The 5,316-nt window shown below is 44.0% G+C and overlaps 1 pseudogene; it reads left to right on the top strand.

Moving 5' to 3' along the window:
* Positions 1–279: 279 nt before the first annotated feature.
* The window catches only part of LOC119284463, a 7,486-nt pseudogene continuing 2,449 nt past the window's right edge, over positions 280–5,316 (top strand).

Raw genomic sequence — 5,316 nt, 5'->3', positions numbered from 1 at the left:
AGTGTGGGACACGAGACGTACCCAGGTTCGGGGACCTCCGTGGGAGGTAACACTCCTAGTCCTGCCGAAATGGGATGATACGCACTAAGTTACAGAGGTGCTTCTGGAGGTGTTTGGGTGGAGGAGGAAGAGAGGGCTAGGCCCCGGGTCTTGCCTCTCCGGTGGATGTGTATGCGTCAGGGTGTGTGTTAGCTAAGAGAGTCGATCCCCCTGCATGGGGGACTACTGGGGGTCTTATAAGCCGACCCCCCCCCCCCAGGGTTACATTGGTAAAGTTACATGTGCGCGGGGCCCTGGTGTCATCGTCTCGGAGCCGTTGGGTCTGATGGGTCCATCGGATGCGGGCCTCGCCAGGTCCGCCCAGCGCGGGCCGTGCCGGGGCCGCCGGACACGGGTCTAGCCGGCTGGACGGTACTGTGGCACGGCCCGTCCTACGTCACGGGCCGGCTGGCGCCACTCAGCTACAGGGTCGCGCTGCTCGGGTGCCGCCCGCCCCGGGCTGAGGTGCGGGGCAGCACTGCCCGCTTCAGCCAGCGCAAAGGAGGGAGCGTTGTAGTCATGCAAGCCTTGTTGCGGAGGGTTGTATCGTCGTACGTCCAGAGGGACTGGTTGTCGACTTGTGGCTAGACGACATGGGCTCGCCGGACGCCCGGGCCAGGTAGCCGTGCCTAGCCGGCTCGCGCTGGGGAGCCGGCGGGTAGGCCGGCCAAATTGAGGGGCGTTGGCTGCCTCGATGTGTTAAAAAGGGATTCCGGTTCGGTCGCCTACCCGGGGGTCATCCACACGATAGGAAATTCGCGCACTCCCCGTTTATCGGTCACGGCATGCAAGTTGCGTCGCGTCCATCCATTTATCGGTTATTTCTCATCAAGAAATTTCCAGAAAATGGAAGAATTAACAAAATTCCAAAAACTTGGCATGGTGCCTTGAATTGGTCATATAAGCTTACGCAAAAATATTTGGGTTCATTCGACGATGCCAAAAAAATTACTCTCATACGGATCCTTCTCACCTAATTGAAGACTCCCGTTGAACATGGTCTATTTTTGTACATGCATAAAATGACGCGAACTTTTTCGAGCAGATGGGCATGTCCATATTAGGCATCCATGCCAGGCTTGAACATTTTTTGACACCGTTGTCTTGGATATTATTTATTCAAAAATAGTTAACAACTAATTTCTATAGACAGCTTATTTCCATTCAAGCAAACATGTCCCACACTTGGTAGACATGACCTACTACTGTCCCGGGGCTGAACTAAACTGCGAGGAGATAAGTCAATATGTTTCATGGCTTGAGGATCTTCATACTGTCAAGACAAATTATTTTCCTGAACTTGAAAATCTTAGTACTCAAAACATGCGACCAATAGTGTTCGTACTGAACTACAGTCACATCTATTTAGGAAAGATGTAAGATTTTTACATTTTGTCCTCAGTGCATCTTTTGCATACATTATTTTTAAGCTAAACTTCATTGCTAAGTATGTTATTACGATGTTATTCAACAGAGACTCCCGAATATAGTTGTGCCTCAGTGGATCAAGGTTAATGGTCGCATGTCCGTGGTTAGCTTACGGCCAAGACATCCTAGATTACACATGAGTGCATTTAGGATTTCTAAAAGCGAGCAAGTCTTAATAGTCAAAGATTGGAGCAAAATTGTGAAGGATCGCAGAGAAGTACTAGGGGGCAGCAATCAGAAGCGTGTCCCACAATTAGGAGTCAGGTTCATCTGCATGCTCCAATATGATGAATCAGGAGTGCTACACATGTTCTATTTTATTTTACCTGAGAGAGAGCAGCAGGAGTGATTAGCTAGCTAGAATGAGTGTTGGTGGTGATGACTATGATGATTATTATTAGCTAGTGTTGGCGGTGATTAGATAGTTGCACTATGACTATGATGATTAAATAGTGTTGGTGGTAATAACTATGATGATTATTAGCTAGTGTTGTTGGTGGTGATATGATGCAAGAGTTTTATTAATATGATGATGATGAGTTATTATATCATTGGGCGAAAGAACCGCGGATTAGTTTCAAGTGGATGGATGCTAAGTGACCAAGTCATGGATTATCACGATAATCCATGACTTGGTCACTTAGGATCCATCCATTTGAAACTAATCCATGGTTCTTTCACCTAGTGATTTAATAACTCATTATAATGTAAAAACAATCTCTAAATTGCTACTGTATGAAAACTTGTATAAATATGAATACGACCTAAAATGAAAAAGAAATAGAATACGGAATAATAGTAGTAGAACGGGCAGTGAGAAGCGCTACTAGAAATTACCAGTAGTAGCTGTTGAAGCACGCGCTACTACTAAATAGATATAGCAGTAGCATGTGTCAACAAACGGTACTGCTAACCTTTAGCTATAGCGCCTATCAGTAGCACGGTTGCCCGCGCTACTGCTAGGCTTTTCCCTAATAGTGTAATGCAATAAAAACGATGACATGATGTAGACAAGTTCTATTTATGTAGAAATAGACCCCATCTTGCTAACCCTTTCTGTCACTGGGATCAAGCACCTTAAGATCGAACCCATTACAAAGCACCTCTTCCCATTGCAAGATAAATAGATCAAGTTGGCCAAATAAAACCCAAATATCGGAGACGAAATACGAGGCTATAATCAATCATGCATATCAGAGATCAGAGAAGACTCAAATAATTTTCATGGATAAAAACATAGATCTCATCATAAACTCAAAGTTCATAGGATCCCAACAAACAAACAGCAAAAGGAATTACATCATATGGATCTCCAAGAGACCATTGTATTGATAATCAAGGGAGAGAGAGAAAGCCATCTAGTTACTAATTATGGACCCGTAGGTCTACAAAGAACTACTCACGCATCATTGAAGAGGCACAAATGAACATGATGAACCCCTCCGAGATGGTGTCTAGATTGGATCTGGTGTTTCTGGACTCTACCGCGGCTGGAATTGATTTTCGTCGACTCCCCTAGGTTTTTCAAAATATTGGGGTATTTATAGATCAAAGAGGCGGTGCGGGAGGCCAACGAGGAGAGCACAACCCACCGGGGCGCGCCTGGGCCCTAGGCGTTCCCTGGTGGTTTGTGCTCCCCTCAAGTGCGTTCCTGGCCCACTAGATGTCTTCTGGTCCAAAAAATCCACAAAAAGTTTCACCGCGTTTGGTATTGGTTTCCTGTGATGTAAAAAACATGTAGAAAATAGCAACTGGCATTGGGCCCTATGCCAATATGTTAGTACCAAAAAATGATATAAAATGAGTATAAAATGATCGTAAAACATCCAAAAATGATAATATAACAGCATGGAACAATAAAAAATTATAGATATGTTGGAGCCGTATCAGCATCCTCAAGCTTAATTTCTGCTCGTCCTCAAGTAGTTAAATGATAAAAATATAATTTCTGATATGGAATGCTGCCTAACTTGTTCATCACATAATCTTTTCCTTCTAGCATGAACATTTTGACTTTTATATGGTTCAAAGCAATAGTCTTGTTTTGACATGAAGACTTTAGTACTCAAGCATACCAACAAGAAACCATGCCTTTCAAAATATCAAAACTAAAGAAAGTTATCCCTAACCCATTATCACTGGTACAGCGAGATGCTATACAAACGGTTTTTAACCCCTTTCCGCGACGGCGTTCGAAACCATCACCTAGTGAGTGTGGGCTATTAGGGGGGTCCTTCCCACGCGACCCAGAAACCGTCAGGGATATGCCCTCCTGGCACACACGCTCAGCAAAATGAGGTTATGTGCGACCGGCGAGCGAGAAAATACGGTTATACATACAGTAGTGCTCAAAAAACTACAATTATACAGGCGAAATCATTTCCGGTCGTAAGTACATCCCACACAGTGAAATGTTTGCGTTCGTATATACATCCCACACAGTCGTTGCAAGGAAAACGTTTCCGTTCGTAGGTACATCACACACAATTTTCCCCGTTAAATCATTTGTGATAGCGTTCCCATCGCGTACAATATTAAAAAAATATCGTTTGCGTTATTGAATGCATCACACATGGTGCGTAGAAGAAAGTGTGTGGCAAGGCTGTCCATCACACACAGTTTTTATGCGGTAAATGTTTGCGCAAGGTGGCCTAATGCAAACAGTTTTTAAGAGAATGCCGTGTGTGATTGTTCATTGATTCAACACGGTTTATTCCTAGAAACTGTGTGCGTTGCCTTAGGTCATCGCCCACGGTATTTTCTCACTAACCGTTTGCAATAGCAAAAACCAATTAGCAGGCTAATTCATCACTAGCAGGCTAATTCATCATTAGCAGGCTAATTGCCCTATTATTAGTAATCCGTTTATTAATCTAATTGACCTTCATATTAAACACATAATATATTTCATTCCCATATTAAGGAAGCAGGATTTCATAATTGAAATACATCAGAGTACAACATGATATAGCTTCAGCACTCAGCTACCCCATTACACAACTGCACCAGCACCAAGTTTCACATGACCTTCCGTAATTAGCATCATATATGGTACATAGACAGATGCATCTCATCGGGAAAACTGCTGAAGCGGAAGGCTAATATTGAGCCTTCATTGATGTTGAAGGTCTTTGCAACTTTAAGCCAGTGCCTGTGAATGATTGACCGTCCATCCTTCGTCCTCTTCGGGAACACTTCAATATTGAACCGTGGGTGTTGTATGAAAACCTTCCTCTTCAGGAACACTTCGTCCTCTTCAGGAACACTATAGATGCACCAGCACCAAGCATTGTTCATCCACAAACACACTCTCATGTCGATGAATCGGAGATTGTCGACAGACAAGACGAGAAGGAACAAGTGGTGAACATATTGCTCAAGCACAACAACAGTTCCAATAACAATGTCATGGTGCTCCCCATAGTTGGTATGGGGGGGGGGGGATCGGTAAGACTACCCTTGCCCAACTTGTGCACAATGATCAGAGGGTGAAGCATCATTTTGAGTTGGTCATATGGGTCTGTGTCTCTAACAAGTTCGTTATCGAAGAAATTGTTCGATCTGTAATACAAGTTGCCATGATGAACAAGTGTGAATTGACTGAGATGGAGGCACTGCAGAAGAAGCTTGGTGAAGTGTTGGGCAATAATACGTACCTCCTAGTGTTGGATGATGTTTGGAATGAAGATAGACAGAAGTGGGATGATATGAGATCTTTGTTATGCTCACATGCTGGCTCAGGCAATGCTATAATTGTTACAAGCCGCAGCTATCAAGTTGCTTCTATCATGGGCACAAATCCTCCACATCAGATATCACTTCTAAACAAGGATCGGTCATGGGAGCTTT

Source organism: Triticum dicoccoides, chromosome 4A (assembly GCF_002162155.2).
Source record: "Triticum dicoccoides isolate Atlit2015 ecotype Zavitan chromosome 4A, WEW_v2.0, whole genome shotgun sequence".
NCBI classification, from domain to species: Eukaryota; Viridiplantae; Streptophyta; class Magnoliopsida; order Poales; family Poaceae; genus Triticum; species Triticum dicoccoides.
The sequence above is the reverse complement of the archived record's forward strand: the minus strand, read 5'-3'. Positions and strand labels throughout refer to the sequence as shown.